Raw genomic sequence first — 20,495 nt, forward strand, 5'->3', positions numbered from 1 at the left:
CTTTGCGCGATTCTGTTTAACGCCGCGTATAGCCAGATGTAATCGCCGAGATATCGCATTATTATCAAGGCATATCTTCACGGCGATTAAATCCAGTGATAGCGGCTTGAAACAGAATCGCGCAAAGCGGGAAATGCGATATTTATCGTGTTTCCTTGATAATATGCCCGTTGCCTCAGCCGTACAATCCACCTGCCATTAAAAGTTTGGCTAGGTCAGTTTCTGACCAGGCGTTACAAACCTGCGATAACCGCGGTTAGCGCAGTTTGTTTTGTTGCATCGCGGGTTTGCTTGAGGCTTGATAATCTTGGCTGCCATGTCAGTGCGGATTTCAAGGGAGAAATGTAAGGGAACGCCTACTTTGCATGTCATTAGCGATATACATGCAAAGTGGCGTTTAAAGGGCTGCTAAAACAAGGAAACGCGCGTTAGCGTGCCCTTGTTGATACTGCGATAGAATTAGCGCCGCTTTTCGGCCGAAAACGGCGGCTAAAGCGGCGATAATTCTCTTGATAATATGCCCCTATGTTTGCCCGCTGTGTAGCTTCCGATAAAGCCGGAAATTTACTCCTACCATCCGCATACTCCTGCAGGGGGACCTTTCGAGACGTGTTTGCGAGTCTGGGCTCGCAGTCGCCTGGTGTGAACTTGGACGTGACGTTTGTTGTGAGCAGGGTGCAAAGGGTCAGAGGTCAGGCAGCTGAGGCGGTGACATTTGTAAAGTGATCGGTGGTAACTTGAACACTGGAGTACAGGGGGGCCGACAATCTGCCAGGCCCCCCTGCCGCCCTGAGGGCTGCTCGTCCCTGCGGTGACAGGGCGGTGAGAGCCGCCCCTCTATGTACATGCTGCTGGGATAGCTCAGCGGGTTGAGCGCCTGAGGGTGTGTGTGAGGTCGAGTGTGTGACCTGCCGTTCACAGGTTCAAATCCCCGCCAAGGTAACTTGGCCTTTCATCCTTCTAGTGTCTATGACGTTACTACCCCTCCCTCATCTGTGTAACAGTCACTCCCACTCTGAAAATATGAATAGACCCTTCAATTTCTAATTCCTGTTGTGTGACGGTCTATATCTGAGGTCACGGACGGGAGAGGGTGACATCAGGAGCGGCCGGCGGACCCCACCGGGAGGGGGCGAACTGGAGCTCAGCGTCATCAAAGCATCGCACGGATCTGGGGGCCATGAACTGACCCCCGGCTTCTTCTCCGGGAGAGAGGGTTGAACCCGCCTACCGAGAGCACCCGAAGGTATGGAGCAACGCTCAGACCAGTGGGACTCTGCCAGTGACACCCCTCCCCCCTTACATTTATAATTATTGACAATTCTGTGTCCATAGCGCTTTCTGTTTATATGAAGAGGTTTGATAAATGATTATTGTTTATATAATTTTGAAAAAAAATAAATAAGGAATTGAGATACAACAAGAAAGGTGGGGTTTGTTTTCGGAGCGTGTGAAAGTAAAATTCACTTGAAAGTGTGTCACAGCAACATAAACATGAAACTGAATTTATTGTTACAAATCTTCCCTATCAATGGTTTTTTGTGTTCGATTTTTCCTGCGAAATGTTTTCCTAGGCTTGAGTGTTATTCTGCATGAAGGACGGTCGGGTTGAGGGGATCTACGGCTTGTTGTAAAAGTATACAAATTGTAAAATACTTTGCCTGTTGGCTCATACTCCGGTAAACAATCTCTGCAACTTCCTGTCTAAGTTTATGGGGACACCTTCTGGTGGCCGCAGGCACTGCACGACCCACGGAGCTATCCCTGTGCAGTCAGACCCGGGGGCTGGATGTACAAAGCATGTTTGTGGTCGCAAACACGCAAATCGGAGTTTCCGAGCTCATAAATGATCCTTGCAATGAACTAAACCCATTTTTGTACCTTTCTTCCAACTCCTAATATGAGTTTATGAATGGGTCAGCAATTGTTGCTTTGAAGGTGCGCGTTGTAGGCAGCAGGGCACAAGTCCTAAAAAAAGAAGTGGGGGGACTCCAAGTTAGGCGTGGTCACAGGAAGTGACATCACGACAGGAAGTGACATCACGACAGGAAGTGACATCACGACAGGAAGTGACATCATGCCAGGTGTGAGCAGGACAAATGCAAGGCAGGGAGATCTGTTGAATAGGATGGCTCCCATCTCTCCCTCCGCCTGCACCATCTCTCCCTCCGCCTGCACCATCTCTCCCTCCGCCTGCACCATCTCTCCCTCTGCCTGCACCATCTCTCCCTCTGCCTGCACAATCTCTCCCTCTGCCTGCACCATCTCCCCCTCCCACTCCGCCTGCACCAGCTCTCCCTCTGCCTGCACCATCTCTCCCTCTGCCTGCACCAGCTCTCCCTCTGCCTGCACCATTTCCACTCTGCCTGCACCATCTCTCCCTCTGGCTGCACCATCTCTCCCTCTGTCTGCACCATCTCTCCCTCTGCCTGCACCATCTCCCCTCTGCCTGCAACATCTGCCCTCTGCCTGCTCCGTCTCCCCTCCGCCTGCACATCTCATCCCCTGCCTGCACCATCTCTCCCTCTGTCTGCACCATCTCTCCCTCTGTCCACACCATCTCCCCTCTGCCTGCACCATCTCCCCTCTGCCTGCACCATCTCCCCTCTGCCTGCAACATCTGCCCTCTGCCTGTTCCGTCTCCCCTCTGCTTGTTCCGTCTCACCCCCTGCCTGCACCATCTCATCCCATGCCTGCACCATCTCTCCCTCTGCCTGCACCATCTCTCCCTCTGCCTGCACCATCTCTCCCTCTGCCTGCACCATTTCCACTCTGCCTGCACCATCTCTCCCTCTGTCTGCACCATCTCTCCCTCTGCCTGCACCATCTCCCCTCTGCCTGCACCATCTCCCCTCTGCCTGCACCATCTCCCCTCTGCCTGCACCATCTCCCCTCTGCCTGCACCATCTCCCCTCTGCCTGCAACATCTGCCCTCTGCCTACTCCGTCTCCCCTCTGCCTGCACCATCTCACCCCCTGCCTGCACCATCTCACCCCCTGCCTGCACCATCTCATCCCCTGCCTGCACCATCTCATCCCCTTGCACCATCTCTCCCTCTGGCTGCACCGTCTCCCTCTCAGCCTGCATCATCTCCTTCTCTGCTTGCACCATCCACCCCCTCCGCCTGCACCTCCCTCCCCTGCCTGCTGCTCTTTTAACCCTTTCCTCGTCGCCTTCTCCCCCCCCATGGTTTCTCCCACAGTTTTTGGCTCTTCTCAAAGTGACTGAAATAAACTCATGAAATGCGCTTTGAATTTGTGCACGCAAATTTGCGCCTACCCCGCTCCTACCCCGCTTCGATGTGCTGAGTATCGGAGCCTTTTTTTAATACTTTTGTATGATTCAACTGAACATCCATTGTCTAGGGCAGGCGTGGCAAACAGGGTGAGGCCTTTTTTCGTTCCTCCTGCCATCCTGCACACTCTGTGACCTACCTGCGTTTGGCCCATCATAGCGCTGTCCAAAGAAATCAAATGGTCTTTTCAGTGCTTCTCATATTAACATCTGCAGTAATGCAGGACAAGCCTCGCAACATATATACACGGATGATTCAAAAGGTTCCAAAAATTAACTGCAAATGTGACTTTTTACGAAACTCTGAAAGTTCTTACCATTAGAGATTGGGCCAATCTTGACTTTGTGTTCACTGAATGTGGTGTTCCCCAAACGCCCACATGCACTCGGAACATGAACACGACCAAGATCGCATCTCCGAGCAAAAAGAATAGCGAGCAGAAGGTCAAGGGCGGAGCTCATTTTATACTCAAGCCCCTCCTGACAAAGCCGCTGCGCTCGCAGAACTGGGAAAAGGAAGATTCTGGCATCCGTCCATTTCCCTGCACTATAAACAGCATGGGACAATGCGGACGGTGTTACATGAACAGTAAATAAATAGCGAGGAGTTCATTTTGGTGTCAGCCCTCTGCTGATGACACCCGGTGCGGCCCGCACCTCCCGCACCCCCCTTGTGACGCCACTGATCACAACCATCCCCAGAAGAGCTCTCTTGTCCAATGATCTAACCATTCATCCTTCCATCAAACCCCTGATATCCACCATTCCAAATGTACATTGTCATCTATTAATTCTTTTATCCATCATGCAGTCTTTCACCATTCATTCTGTCCTTCCAACTGTGTGCCCATCCATATCCAAACCTTTTCAACTATTTGAAAACCTATCCATCGTCTATCTTTCCATCCATCCTTTCAGTCATCCATCCCTTCATCCATCCATTCACTCACTCATCCATCCAACCGTGTACCATTTCACCCAAGCATCCTTTCACTCATCCATCCACTCTTCCACCCACCCATCCATCCATTTACCCTTTCACCCATCCAGCCTGTAAGACAATAAGAAATGTACATTTGTCAGGTGTCATACCTGATATGTATTGTTAGACAAATTAATTATCATAATGTTATCGATCTAGTGAAGATGGAAGGCTGATACAGCAGCATGAGATTAGGGTACCCAACACTTTTACACTTGTTCACTGAAAAACGATTGCATCATATTATGGTGAATATTGTGTTGAATATACCGAAGTGCACAAACATGTTTAAAAAAGCAGTCACAAAAGAAACATTTCCGGGGTGTCTGTGGATTCTTGTACAGTGGAGTGGTGCATGCTTCCTCACCTTTCCAGTAATTAAGCGGGGGGGTTCTTGCCTTTTATGCACAGCCAGTTGCGGGGTGTTCGCCTCTGATTTGAGCAAGCAGGCTGGAGAGAAGGGACTAACATACCTCTTGGGAACTCGACTCACCGATTAACAGCCCTGCAAGAGCCTTCACTGCTCAGATTTTTTTTTTATTTTAGACAAAAATGTGTGAAAAAACAGTCTTAAAATAATCGAACTTTTATTTGAAACACATTACACCCTCCGTTCATTTTCAAATGTTGCACATCGTGTTAGCTTTCAACATATGCCAAAAGAAGAGAGAGAGAGACTCCTGACCCTGTGGCAAGCAGCATACTTCTGGTGAGATTTTTGGGAATGCCCTTGACCAGCTGTTAATGTTGCCGGCGGCGCTACCCGCAGGAAGCGGCTCACCACATGCTGTAACACCCCAAACTGGCCCATTGACATTCTGTATGTGGCAATCAGCCCCATACAAAGTGACAATGGGCGGGGTGGGGCTGCTCTTGCGCTTCTAGCAGCCTGTGATTGCAGGAATGGGGGCGGGCAGGTGGAGAGAGGGCGCTCTGTGCCAATGTTTTGAAGCATGTGCGATGCAACAGAAGGTGGCATTTCTTTCAAGCTCCCCCACATCCTGCTCGGCGCCGCGGCACCCCTGGCTTCTCATCACGGCGCACCGGGGTGCCGCGGCGCACACTTTGGGAACCACAGCATTAGGGGATGATGGGCTAATAAAGCTGGCAGTGAGGTGCAATATTGGGAGAGTCTGTTTTCGTACATATCCGGCTGAGGCGGGCAGGCAGCAGGCGAGGCCGGGGACGAAGGAAAGTCTGGATCGGGACGGCGTTTTGATTGAGCAGGGTGGACGGCGTCCACCCTGGAAAACCCTGGAAAATAAGTGGGGGGATGCCGTCCACCCGCGTGGTACCCCGACTCGTGCCCTGCAGGCAAAGCTTCGAAACAGCAATTTCTAAATACATGTATCTGTGGCTTAGGACCCAAAAGGCGATTGTAAACCATTGAAAAGTTACTGACCCCCGAGTTGTGGTGGTAACCCATTTACAAGATAGAAGGCGCCCCTTGGGGACCCCTTTCTGTTTGTGAATGTTAAAAAAAAGTTAGTAGAGAGCAGTAAGAAGCCCCCAGGACCACGGCCAATCTCAAACAAACTTTTTTTTTAAAGTACGGGGCATATTAACAAGGCGGTGATATAAAATTATCACCGATTTTGCGGCTGTTTTTGGCCGAAAAGCGGCGATAATTTTATCGCCTTATCAGCAAAGACATGCTATCGCGTGTTTTGCTGATTTGGCTCCCGTTTCCAGCACGCCTAACTTTGCATCGCTAATGAGGCGTGTCTGTGGAAACAACATGGGTAAATATCGCGAAGGCAGCTTCTCGATATTTACAACGCGGGGAAGCGATTATTTAAATTGCGCTAAGTATGCTTTAACGCAGGAATTTAACGTCTGTTAAATTCCTGACTAAGGCATATCTAACATGGGAGGTGGATTCATGTGATACAACCACAGGGTCGTATTATCAAGCATATCGCTGTTTTACATAGACATCGCTGAAAAAACAGCGATGTTCCATGGAAAAGGGCGTTATCGCTGGAATATTCATGTCCATGGCGCTAAACGTTGTTAAAACAACGCTAGCCTGGCGAAATATTCCAGCGATAGGAAATAATGCGGTATACAAGGTCAGCAATAATTATCGCTGCCTGTTGCAAATATGCCCCTACATTTTTCTTCTTAAATGCGCTCCCATTTTTTTCAAGGAGAAATGACTAGATTAAAACAAGAAGTTTACTTTATTGAAAAGCAATCACAGTCATGGCAGTCTGTGGACACCAGCATGAGGCTATCCCGCGGATGACCTCCAATCTGACTGATTCGTAATTTACGATCTAACTCATGAATATTAATGAGGTATCTTGGATCGCGACCGGCTCAGAATGTGAATTTTACAAACAGACCTATTTTTACAGAGGTTGGTTCAGAAAATGAGTTGCTGGACACAAAATCGCAAAGTGTGACCAGTATTTTGAAACCAGTAAATAGTGCATCTGACCCATGGCTGTTTGTTTTGATTTGGAGGCATGTTGGATATGGCACATGGTAGGTTTGTGTTCTCTTGTTCAGTTTGGGGCAACCAATAACTGGCAAGTGTTTTCCATCTTGCCAAAACCTAACTGCCAATGTCTTTCCTTCAATGCATGTGTTTATTGGTATTTAAATAGTGCAAGCCTAGTGGGGCGGAGCAGCCCTCTATACATTTTATTAGGGGCGGGTTCTTGGAGATGATTCAAGATGATGCACATAGAGTTGTGTTTCCATAATTATATTACATTTGTATTTAAACGATTTGCCAGGAATCACACTGGTTTTCAGACTGTTGCAGAGGCTGGGACTCAAACCTTGGTCAAAAATTACAACGCTGGCAGCTCTGGCCACTAAATCACACCTTGTTCCTTGTAGCATTCTTTTATTGTTTGAATTTCTTATATTTTTTGTTTTATAATGGCGCCTATGGCATTACAGGAGGAGTTCATTTTTTATTGGTTAAATTCGTTATTTCATTGTTAGTCTTGTGTGGGGAAACCTCTTGGTATTTAGGGCTGGCAAAGACATCATTTGCTGTCAGGGTTCATGTAATCTCTTGAGGAAGGGACTGTGGCAGGGCAGGCAGAGCTCTGCTTTTGTTTCCTTTGTGTTGTGCAGCCCTTTTCTGACCCTTACCATAGGAGGCATCAGTTCTCAGAAAGAGCACATTGGAAATATAGTTTTACCGGAAGTCGATGTCATCTTCATCTCTTGGCCCTGTTTACTCTGCAGGGGGTGCGATTGAGCCTCAAACCCTCAGCCATTGGATGCTGTGTGATTCTTCAGAACTACCAGCCAGTGATTGGCTGTAAACATCAGTCACGCGCTCTGGAGCTTTGCCTTTGCTCTAGTGCATGTGTCCATTTCTATGGTAGAGGAGTGTGGTCAGAATCTCTACAGATCCCAAAAGAGCTCTTTCCACAAAATATTAGAACAAATAAGAGAGGGAAAATGCTCCTTGATGAATTAATGAAGGTTGATGGCATTATAGTAAATGGAAGATTGCTTTCAGATACACCGGCTACCTTTACTTGTAAATCTTATAGCAGGTAATCTATTTTAGATTATTTGATAGTGGGAAGTACCTCCTTCTTCCTACTGAACGATCTTAAGATTTTCAATTCTTCCTACAGTGACCACAAAGTACTAACTCTTACCGTAAATCTGAATTTACTCTTGAACGATCCATGGGCACTAAACTGTGCATCGTTAGTTTTGCTAAGAAATCAGGGAGATGTCATTGGGACACCAAAGCTATCTTGGGTCTGGACAGTGTCTTAGAGGTCACTGTGGAGAATTTGTCTAATTGGAATGGAACAGAAATTGCCAGTTTTAATGCATTTATGATTAAGGTGATAGATATTGCAAATAAGTCGAAGCAAAGAAAACGTACTAAAGTAGTCCCCGGATCCCCCCAGCTGTTTAATCTTGAAATAAACAAATTAATCAGAGCACAGTACTTGAACTACTCCTCTGAAAAGATATCATAGAATATTACTATTAAAGAGGAGGATGACTAGGGTTGAAGAAGAAGGAGAAAAAGGTTAAGCTAAGAAAAGAGAGGGAAGAAAACATGTGGATTAAACTGAGAGAAGCAGTGTTTAAAGGCCAAGTAAGAACGTATTGGTCTCTCATCGGGGAGGGATGTGGAGCTAGATCACGACCACTCCCAGTTGCCATTAGGGAGCATAAATGAGTTAGCTTTATTCAGGACTTATATGCAGGTAATGCAACCGCAATTGACTGTATCGCACTAAAGGAAGGCCCCCTCATCGTATAGCTCGCCATCTGAAAAAGATATTGAAATGGCGATCAAGGGGATGCGGTCCTCCGGGGTAATGGGCCCGGATGAGTTCCCAATTACAGTTTTAAAACAAAATAGTACAGTGTGGAGTAAAATCCTTTATCCGGTGTTTAATTATTGCTATGCAAATAAAATGGTCCACCCTTCTTGGAAGGGGAGTATATTAGTCCCCCTGTTCAAGAAGGTAGACCGAGATGCCCCACACAACTACTGTCAAATTGCACTAGACTCAGTGGGTAAAGTTTATGCTAAATGCCTCTTGATCCAAATTAATGACGGGTGGATGTGGGTAAAATTTTACCATTTGAACAAACCGGGTTTAGGACAAAGCATGGAACTATCAATAACCTAATGGCACTATGAGTAATAAACGAAAAATATGGTAAAGTTAGAGGAGGAAGAGTGTACACAGCGTTTATAGACTTCTCCACAGCATTTGATAAAGTAGATCGTCTTTTGCTGTGGAGAAAACTGGCGCACCTGAGTATGCCGGCCATCCTCTTGGAATTAGTCAGTGCTCTCCATACAGACACTAGGTGTAGAGTATTAATGGGAGTGGAAAGAGGTCTCTTCGAAACTATGCCTACTGTAAATGACCTAAAACAAGGATGTTTATTAGTTCCTCTACTATTCTCCCTATATTTATCTGACCTTCCTCATGCTTTGTCTCAAAGTGAGGGCATCGCCCCATTACTGGGGGAAAACCGATTGCTTGCTTACTTTATGTTGACGACATATTAATATTGGATCTGACGCTGACGGGATTAAATAGTCGACTGCAGGTGCTACACGAATATTCAGAGGCCCATTATTTAAAGATAAATGTATCTAAAAGTAAAATAATTTGCATGCACAGAAGAAAAAAGTTAAAGTATGGGAATTTTGTTTGGTCTGTGGATGGCCAAAAACTGGAATTTGGGAGAAACTGTGTGCGTCATCCTAAGTGATAAAGCCCATTTAGAAAATAACATTTATTAAGCTATTACACAGGGGAAAAGCTTGGGCTCTCCCTACAGATCTACTGGAAAAAAAGACATTTTGCACTTTTATTAGAGGTATTTCGAGCAAAAATCCCTGCTTCCCTGTTGTACGGTATTGAATTACTTGATACAGGAGCTTTTTTAATACAACTGAAGGCAAAATTTTATGGAGCCTAGCCTCAGTTAACTGCCCCGTGGCTGCACTAAGGTTACAATTTGGTTTAAGAAGTAGCTGGGTACAGGGTCTCGCAGGGATAGTGCGATGGGTTACAAGCCTGGTAAAGGGTGATCCTGGTACACTAAGATTTTTTTATCCAGAAATAATATTAGAAAGCTTAAATTAGCAGTCATTAATTGTTAAAAATGTAAGAACTGCGGTTGACTTGCTACAACTGGATGAATCCGTACTTTTCACCCTATCGCCATATCAATTAAAGCCACTTTGAAGCAGGCCACTTGGAAATTAAGTTTCATCAGGGATAGGGAAGCCCACATTTTAAAGAGAGGTGCCCACCCAGCCATTGACTCCTGTGTGATAAATAAAATACAGGCTTATATCTCTTGAAACCTGCCCCATGGAGTGCGCCTCTTTTGGTTATTATTGAGGCAGGGTATACTCCCTTTAAACAACGTGCTATCTAAATGGTATGGTTTTTTCTCCGGTTTGTATTCTGTGTAATAATTCTATCCAGCATGTTAATCATGTGCTATTTATCTTTCCCGCCCCATTACTGTATCGGTGTAAATGGATGAGGCCAATCTGTTTACAAATTTCTATCCTTTCAGTCTCTGCACTAACAGATTCCATTTATGAACCACCAAATGAAATGTTTTGTCATAGGATTTTTAACTTTTTAAAGATTTTTTAAATATGTACTAAAACATTTATATGAAGGCTATGATGACTAAATTTGGTTTTATTTGATGTTTTATAGCACTTAGGGTATTGTATATCATATTTTAATGCTTTGTAATTGTAAATTTCATTTTTATGTGGATCTCTCTGGAGTTCCAAGACCATAAATAAATAAACTTGAAACTTGCGTGGTCAATCCAGATAAGTGAGTGGCTTGTCTTTTGTTTACTTTGTGCTGTCCAGCTGTTTTGTAAGTTGAGATAGTATGCATACCCAGCAGAAGTTGTAAGGAACAATACACTGCCTTGGGTCTGGCCTGCTTGGAAGGACAGTCCCTCCTTTCCCTATGCGTGTTTTTAATTTCATGCCCTCTATTTTTTTTTTCAGTTTAAGAAAGTTTTTATTTTGTTTAAGAAAGATTACATCATAATAACAGTATACAAAAAGTCAGAACCAATGTGAAAAGACAAGGAGAAGGCGATGAAGAGGAGAGTTGGTTCGGAGACTGTGAGAAAAGGAAGAGAAGGAAATAAGAAAGTAGGAGGAGAGAAGAAAGGAAAGAGAAAGAGAGAGAAAGAAAGAAAAAGAAGGAAAGGCTAGGAAGAGGGGGGGGAAGATAAGAAGTTAGAGAAAGGAAGCCAGGTAAGATCGGATTTAATTTTTAAAGAGACAGAGGAAGAAGAAGCAATTGCAATTCTATGCTCATCACATATGAAATTCCACCATGTATGAACAGACAGTTTAGTATTATCCTTCCAACAAGACAAAATTACCTTGAAAGCAGTTGCAATGAAAAGATCAAATAGTTTAGCATTATATGAATGTAAGTCTAAAATATCAGATTGGGAGCCTAAAAAAACATGTAGCAATGAAAATGAAACAGGGAGATGAAAAATACGCATGCAAAAATCCCAAACTGAGTTCCAAAAAGCAAGAACAGAGGCGCAATCAAACAGTAGATGTTTGAGCGTGCCGGGGAGAGAGGAGCAGGACCAACAGAGGGGGGAGGACGTGGAAGAAAATTTTGTGATGCTAACAGATAAGAGCTCTATGGTATATAAAAAAAAGTGACTGAGTAAGGCGAGCTGAAATCGATGTCTTAAACAATTTGCACCATAAGTGATCCCAGACATCAATGGAGAGTGAGATAGATAGATCAGTTTCCCAAGCAAGTTCAGTGACAGTTTTAGGTCTAAGCGCAGTATTAGCTAACAAAAGTTTGTAAACTAAAGCAGCTTTAGGTACTTGTTGGGAAAACAAAGGGTATAGAGGAGTGGAAGGAGTGAGGGAAGGGAGGGAATCAAAAGTAGGAAGGGTAGACAAATGAGATATAATAGCGGAAGTGATAATGTCATATTCTTTGCTAAAATGAACAGGCAGTTCAAACATGGTTTGCATTACAGGAAATGAAATAATGGATGAATTAGAAAAAAATTGGTATACAAATACAATGTCCTTTTCTTTCCAATACTTGAAATAAAAAGATTTACCCTTATACTTAAGATATTTGTTGTACCACACACTTGATGAGAGAAAACATTGCAAGGGGGATAAATCTTTCGAGAATACAGTGTGCAGCAGAGTATGTGAATATTTCAGTACAGGGTGGTTAGTCAGAAATGAACAATTTGACATAAAAAGAGATTGTTGGAAAGAAAAATCTTTTAACAAGGACCGTTCAATGGCGATCCATTTGGGCAGAGGGGTATCATTGAAATTAAAAGCCAAAGAAAAAGATTGCTTTATTAGAAAGGCAGAGTGGTATGATTTAAAATCAGGAAAGCGATCTCCACCTTCAGATTTAGGGCGTATAAGCTTACGTAAAGCAATACGGGGTCTTTTATTATTCCACAAAAATTTGGAGCAAATGGAGTTCAGCCTGTTAAAATATAAATTAGGGATCTTCATGGGGAGCATTGAAACAGTGTACAAAATATGAGGGGAAATCATCATTTTAATGGTATCTAATCGACCCCACCAGGAAAGGAAAAGGGGGGACCAGGATTGAAGGAGGGATTGAATTTTTTGAGTAAGGGAGGCAAAGGTCAATTTAAGGGTTTCACCCAACGAGGAGGAAAACCAAATACCCAAGTATTTGATCTTGGAAGGACACCAGGCAAAATCAGTTGATGCAAACATATATTGGTAACAAGTTGAATTTAAGGGTAAAACCTCCGTTTTGGAGAGATTAAGCTTATAGCCAGATACAGAGGAGTACAAGCGAACTTCTTCCAAAAAGGGAGGGAGGGAAGAGACAGGATTAGCCATATAAACCAGGATGTCATCAGCATAGGCCGAAAGTTTCGTTTCAATCGACGACAATTGGAACCCATTAATTAGTGGATTTGAGCGGATTCTAATCAGAAAAGGTTCAAGGCAAAGAATAAATAATAAAGGGGAAAGTGGGCATCCTTGTCTCGCTCCTCTAGATAAGGGGAAAAATTTTGAAAATTGATTATTGACAAAAACACTGGCACGTGGAGCTGAGTACAGGAGTTTAACTAAAGAGATAAAAGAGGGGCCAAAACCAAACCATTGTAATGATTTAAACATAAAGTTCCAATTAATGCGATCGAAAGCTTTCTCAGCATCCAAGGAGAGTGCAGCTAGGGGGGCCTTAAAGCGTTTACTGTGTGAAATAACATTGGCAAAAACACGGGCATTATCAGCAGCAAGTCTACCCTTCACAAAACCGACTTGATCCGTGCTGATTAATTAAGGGATAAGGGAGTCGAGACGGGCAGCTAGAATTTTGGCAAAGATCTTACAATCGTAGTTAATCAGGGAAATGGGGCGGAAGTTTTTACATAAAGAATGATCTTTGTCAGGCTTGGGGATTATGATTATCAGGGCGTCCAAAAATGAGCCAGAAGCCTTAGCGTTCAGAATGAAGGAGTTGAAAAGTTGTAAAAGGTGGGGGATAAAAATAGAATGCAAGGCGGAATAGAATTCAATAGGGAGACCATCTGGGCCAGGGGCTTTCGATTTTTTTAGAGAGGTGATTGCCTTGAGGATTTCCTGAGGTGTAATATCAGTTTCTAATTGGTGAAACTCAGTAGGGAGAGATGGGGGCGGAGGGAGATCTTTGAAAAAATGGGAGAGGTCATCATCAGTAGGATGAGTGTCATCAGTATAGAGGAGTTTGTAGTAGTTATGAAAGACTTCTGCAATATCCTCATCTGAAGTAACGAGTGTGTTGGTTGCGTCATTAAGAATGGGTCCAATCGATTTTCGTTCAGACTTAATTTTGAGATAATTTGCCAACATTTTGCCAGCTTTATTCTGACCCCTGTGAAATTTAGATTTAATCTTCAACAGGGTGTTACAGGCTTCAACTGTGGCAATTTGATTCAATTCAGATTTGGCTTTGATAAGTTGGAGGAGAGCGTCAGGATTTTTGGAGGAGAAGTAAGAGTGTTCTAGTGTCTTGATAGTGGTGAGTTGGGCAGTATATTTAGAGCGATTGAGTTTCTTCTTTTTAGATACATAGGAAATTGTGAATTGTGCTTTAAAAGCATCCCAATTATTCGAAATCGATGTGTCATGAGGTAAGTTAAGGGAGAAGTATTCAGAGATAAAATCCTTGACTTCAGACATAAAAACAGAGTCTGAGAGGAGGAAAGTGTTAAATTTCCATCGGCTAAAGCATGAGGAAGTTTGGGCAAGGTCAAAAGTGGCATAGACAGGGGCATGATCCGAAAGAAAAATAGAACCAATTTCGGACTTCTGAATCGCAGGAAGAAGGGACTTGCTGACTAGAATATAGTCGATTCTGGACCGGGTGTGGTGAACATTCGAATAAAAGGTATATTCTAGGGAGTCCGGATTGCTTTTTCCAAACATCAAAAAGGGGACGGGAGGCAATGGCTGACTGAAAACATTTGTGCGTCTTATCAGGTTGGAATTTGCTGGATGATAACCTATCTGAAAATGGATCTAACCATTGGTTTAGGTCACCAGCTATGACAATGTTGGGGCAATCAATGGAGGAAATGAGGATTTTGATGGCAGACCAAAATTTGGGGTCAGGACGAACAGGACCATAGATATTCAGGAGCACCATAGTTTTGTTTTGTACGATAACCTTAGTCAGAACCCATCGACCCACATCATCAGCTTGAGAAGAAAGAATTTGAACATTCAAACCTTGACGAAACAATATAGCAACACCACCCTTTTTATCAACAGCAGGAGAAAATACAACTTGACCTACCCAGGCCCTCTTAAGTTTCAACGATTCAACATCTGTACAATGAGTCTCTTGAAGAAAAACAATCTGAGAATTCAACTTGGATAAATGGGACAATACCTTTTGACGTTTAACAGGGTTGCCGAGACCACGAACATTCCATGTTACAAAATGACACATGACGGAAGGCAGGAGAAGGGGATAACATCCAGGTCCAACACACTGCAGGGAAACAACTACGAGGGAAGACAATGCAAACAAATACATTACAAATGAAAATCGAGTATAATAGACATACAAAAGCAGGGAAAATCAGGTAAATAGAGAAAAACAGTGAATGGGTGAACATACCGAGCATACAAAGAAGAAAAGGGGAGCAAGGAAAAATACGATGAGCAACAATAAGTAAGGAAAAGAGGTAAACAGGAAAGAGAAGGAAAAACAGAGGAATAGGGAAAAAACACGCATGGCCTGTGAAAGGAAGGAGAGGAAAAGAAAAATAGAGAAGAAGAGAAGAAACAAACAGATCAGGGCACAGAAGCCAGATCTGAGAGAAAAGAGAGTACCAAGACATCAGGAGCATGGAAATGCCGGCGAAGGCGCCACCCGCAAGAGCGAGGCAAACGCGGGAAAAAAACGAAATAGGAGAAAAAAGAAAAGAAAAGTCTTAGGAAAGAATTACATAAGAGAGGCCAGGACAAGGCCACAACAGTCGTCAGAACAAATGATAAGTAAATGCAGGGAGTAAAGAAGAATCATTTTCAGTCATTGGTGTCCATAGTGGAAGCAGAGACACTTTGAAGATATGCTCGAAGTTTCAGAGGATCATCAAATGTACGGGAACGACCGTTGTGAGTTATTTTGCAGAGACAAGGGTGCAGAATTCCATATTGGATGTTCAAGTCCCTCATATGAGGGCGAAGATTCAGGAACTCCTTGCGTCGTGCATTCGTAGCGTTTGATAAGTCTTGGGTAATGAAGATGTTATGACCCGACCAATTAAGGCGACGTTTTAGTCTTGCAGCTTTAAGAACAGTCATCAATTCAGTGAACTCAAGGAATAGTAGGATAATGCCCCTAGGTTTGGTCGGGTTGGATGTGAGACGACCCAGACGGTGAGCACGTTGGATGTTTAGAGGATTGGAGTCTGGTTGGAGTTCCAAAAGATCATAAAGGAATTTGCGAATGAAGGACACCATGTCAGCCCCCTCAAGGGATTCCGGAATGCCATAAATACGTAGGTTATTCCTCCTGTTACGATTTTCAAGGTCCTCTGTGTGTAGTTTCAACTGCTGAATTTCCTTTTCAAGAAGGGGAATTTTGGTGGACAAATCCTGGATGTCACTGACTCGTTGCTCTAGGTCCACGACCTTGCCTTCCATGACAACCCACCTATTTTCTATCTGCTTGAGCTTCTCATTGGTTGCAGACATAAATGGTTGCAAACCACGAACCTCTTCTAGGATGGAATCCAACACAGGGTTCGAGGATGAACGAATTGGAGACGGAGGGTCGTTCTTGAGGCGTTTTGGTTTGGTACCAGTGACGGACGATTTCACGTGGCCCGCGTCCAGAGACATTATGCCAACAGAGGGGCACTCTAGAAGGGACGCAGTGATGGAAGCCACACCACAAAAACCAAAAAGCTGAGACCCTATATGTAGAACTAAGGAGGTCAATAGCAGGAAGATGTAACATATATGGTAAAAAGGAGCAATGGAGAAGCAATATCTCAAACCCACAGGGCAGGCGTCAAAATTAAGCGAAAGTCAGTGCAATATGCAGGCAAAAACCATTCAGTAATAGGGCAATAAGGAAACAGCAAAGCGTCCATAATATATGAGGCCCAGGAGGGTCAGTTGATAATTCACAGAGGGTCGTAGGCATGAGAGAAAAAGACGTTGAGCATTGCGCAGGAAAAACACCACAAAATGGCCGCCGTTATGAAGGAATGGTGAAATCACAAGCTATGAAGATAGTCGTGGCGCAAAAAGTCATGAATATAGAGCAGAGTAGCATGCTGTGGTAATACTACGACATACCTTGTGAAAATATGCCCACACAATGAAGCAGGAGAAATACTGGCTGTTGAGGAGACAGATACGAGAGAAGAACGGAACGCGAGCTCGGTGGCACAAAATGGCGGCCGCCCGCGTCCCGTAACAGTTGTGGAGAATAAGTGTCAAAAACTGACCAAAGCGGCAGTTAAAACATCCGCTGCATCTCGCACCACACGGGGACCATGTTCCGACGTGCGGTGAGGCGTGTAGCTGGTCTCCGGGTCCGGGGAAAGTATCGGGAAAGCGTTGAAGAGTCCCGCGTCGCCTCGGAGCTCAAGGAGGAAGCGCCATCACTCGCCGGCGCGTAAGCCACGCCCCCCATGCCCTCTATTTTTAATCCAGTGAGATCTTCAAGGTGCAAGCACACGGCAGGAGATCTATGTTTTTTTTTTGCACGTTTTCTTCGCTTACTGACAGCGAGTCACCCACAGTCAAGACGAGCGCAGTACTGAATGAATAGGACAGGTATCTGAATGCAGCTGTGTGCACGGGAGCCGCCTCCATGCGGGAAGGCAGGCTGTTCCCATGCACTGTCAGGGCAGAGACCTGCCAGGCGCCTCGTCTCTAACCTCCATGAGCAGAGTGCCAGTCTGCCTGGGATCTGAGCCCCGACCCGACTGGTGCCAGCCACCTTTGAGAGCTCAAGAAGGGGCCTGTGGTGTGATCCCTTGCTGTAAAGCCTGGCTTCCTACAGCTTGGCAGCAGTAGGTGCAATCTGGGCCTTTTGATCTTACTGTAGTTTCTGCTCAGGTTGCCGGCTTCGATTGGTCCTCGGCTTCCTCATTCATGGTGTGTTTAATTCAGCAGGAGTCAGTATCCCTGCACATACATACATTAAACGGCGCATGGCTCCTGCTCATGTCACCAGTCGCCATCCTTGCCCCTTTGCTACCCTCTTACTCATTCAGCAGCATCTCTGCATGTTGCTATGGAGATTACTGGCCCTTCCCTGATTATCCCCTGCATGGTTCATGGGCACACAGCATCCTCTGCCCCTGTCGCACACACCCTCACCCATCACACCGCCAGGCACTGCGTCCCAGAACACAATTACCACAACTCGGTGGTCATCACGGATGACTGGAAAACCCTTCCATATAGACTGGAAACAAAAGAAATAGCCCCCCCTCCCTGACCATCCTCGTGAGTATGCGATGTAGCGCCCCGAATAGGGATAGTAAGCACTATACAGACATCACAGAACAACACAATCCTAACTGAAGTCGAAGAGGTTCTTTAAAAATGCTTCACATACTTGCCAATTATCCTCTTTTCTAATTTCATACAGTGTGTTTTACTTCTACAACTTCCTGTCTCATTTTCACCCTGGGGCAGATTCACAGAACTAATCTGAGATAAAATCCTAAACGTACTACTTTTGGTATTCACAGAAGGCATTTAGTAGTAGTAAAGTTAGGGCTCCTAACTTATGCCTTTTGTGAATACCAAAAGGCGTACAGTTAGGATTTTGTCTCAGTTTAGTAGTAGTAAAGTTAGGAATCCTAACTTTACTACTACTAAATACCTTCTGTGAATACCAAAAGTATTAAGTTTAGAATTTTATCTCAGATTAGTTCTGTGAATCGGCCCCTCAGTTTTAACTCTTCTTACAAGTCATGTGAGAGCTGTTGTAGTCCAGGTTTCCCAGTCGGCAAGAACACGAAATGCCGCCCTTCATTTCATTCATAGAGGGGTAAATTGGTCATTATCACATGATTGCAAGTCACCACAGGCAAACGATCAACCCACATATGGAGCTTGGTATTACCTGCCTTTATTCCTCAGGGTGTAACCATCGGCTGAACATTCTACATGATGAATTCTATCACCCACGCACTTACGTCATTCCTCTACGGAGTCTGTCAGGAACCAAAAGGGTGCTGTCATCTCTAACTCACAAAACATGACAGATCTTTGTTAAATAAAAAGCAGAAATAATGCATATATACATTACAACTCTACAATAAGCCATTTTGGTGCTTGAATCAAACACAGAGAACTGGGCATGTGAGGCTGCGAAGATACCGGAGAAATGTCAATGACTAGCCTTGGTGACAGAGACATCCGTATAGCCTTTGGGTTCTCTGGATTCTCAGGTGGAGAAGTGTCCCTTCTGATATCTGGAGTTGGCGAATGTCGAGGCAGGTGCTTGAAATGTGAAGAATCTCGCGTAATGGACTTTCCAGGGCGGTGACCATTCATCATGTGTCTTTTTCTAGTCACAACCCTCAGTGGGTCAGCATCAAAAGAAAAATCAGATTTGCGTTTCTGTTTTTGCCTGACAATAACTTGGTCTCCTCTTTTGAACACAGTGTCCCGAGCACAGCGGCCTCTATCCGTATAGGGTTTCATTTTGCGTTTGTGAGACGAATCAGTAGTGCAAAGATTAGCAAGGTCAATATATCTCTCAGTGATCTATTGTGGCAACTTGGTTCCAATGGCTCTCCCAAACATTAATGTGGCAGAGCTTTTCACCTGTGGTAGAACGGAGAGTTGACATGTATGCACGAAGTGTAGACTGAAGAACTGATGTGCATTTCCAGCGCAGCACGTTGAATGGTCTAACGGTCTAACGGTCTAACGGTCTTGTTGGAAAATGGCCCTCTCTGAAGGGTCACCCCAAACCTTTTGCTTTCCTCCTCCTCTTTTTGTTGCTTTTTGTTGGTCTTAGGACTACAAGCATTTTACACTGCTGACCAGTGCTAAAGTGTGTGTTGTCTCTTCCCTAAGCACAGTGGAATTGGTGCATACCTTATTGGCATATTTAGGTTACCTGTAAGACCCCTGTAAACTGGTATACCATATACCCAGGGCCTGTAATCTAAAGGCTACTAGTGGGCCTGCAGCACTGATTGTGCACACACACACATGTACCTTTCAAACCTGTCTGGGGCCTGAGTTTCGGACATGTGTGCGCAGTTTACTGCCACTTTGACTTGGCATCTAAAACCACCTGACAAGCCTGAAGCTCCCCTTTTATTACACATAAGTCACACATAAGGTAGGCTCTAGAAGGCACTAAGGGTAGGGTGCTCTGTAATTAAAGGTAGGACATGTAGTTTTAAGTTTTACATGTTCTAGTAGTGACAAACAGCTACATGTGTTTTTCAATACTGTGAGGCCTACTCCTCTCACAGGCTGGCATTGGGAATTCCTTATTAGAAAGAAGTGGTTAAATCATGTTTCATATCTTTGGAATGGAAATAATAAATCCTCTTTAGTGGTAAAGTTGGATTTAACATTACTATGTTAGACACTTTCTCTGCTCTTAGCTTAGCTCTCTGTGCCTACAGCCTGTCTACAATACACGTCTGGGGTGGGTGACGGCTACACTTTCTGCATTCCCTCTAGACAGCCAAAAACATAGGAAGGATGGGTGTGACAGGGGACTCATCTGCATTCTGATCCCCTCCTAGGCAGGAAGGGGGATAGGGAGCTGACACTTACATCTGGTAAGGCCATGTCCTGTGTCCCACACAAAGGGCTGATTACTCCTTATAGATAGCCTGGCAGACAAGGCTGGGATGATAGGGGACCTGCCCACTTCCAAGGGCTGCTTTAAAGTCAGCCTCCTGCTTGAAAAGCACATTTGAGCATAAATACTGGGGCTCTCACCCTACCAAATCGGTACCCTACTGGACCTGTGAAAAAAACTGCCAAGAGTAAGAACTGCTGTGCTGTACGGATTGCCACTTTGCCTGGACTGACTGTTCGGAGGGACTGCTGCTTTGCTTTGCTAAGCTGTCCTGCTGCCAGCTGATCTCTTCCCTGCCGAGGACAAGTACTGGACCCATCTAACTTGAACCCAGAGTGACTCCAAGGGCCTGTTGGCTTGTCTCCTGTTTTCTGAAGTCT

The 20,495-nt window shown here is 44.7% G+C and overlaps 1 protein-coding gene across 1 annotated transcript in view; it reads left to right on the plus strand.

The window, feature by feature from the left end:
- Positions 1-931: 931 nt before the first annotated feature.
- Positions 932-20,495, plus strand: part of LOC144769768 (N-acyl-aromatic-L-amino acid amidohydrolase (carboxylate-forming)-like) — a 263,725-nt gene continuing 244,161 nt past the window's right edge. The window contains exon 1 of the mRNA XM_078654120.1: positions 932-1,246. The gene's annotated coding sequence lies outside the window, so the exon portion shown is untranslated. The remainder of the gene's footprint in view (positions 1,247-20,495) is intronic.

Source organism: Lissotriton helveticus, chromosome 1_1 (genome assembly GCF_964261635.1).
Source record: "Lissotriton helveticus chromosome 1_1, aLisHel1.1, whole genome shotgun sequence".
NCBI classification, from domain to species: Eukaryota; Metazoa; Chordata; class Amphibia; order Caudata; family Salamandridae; genus Lissotriton; species Lissotriton helveticus.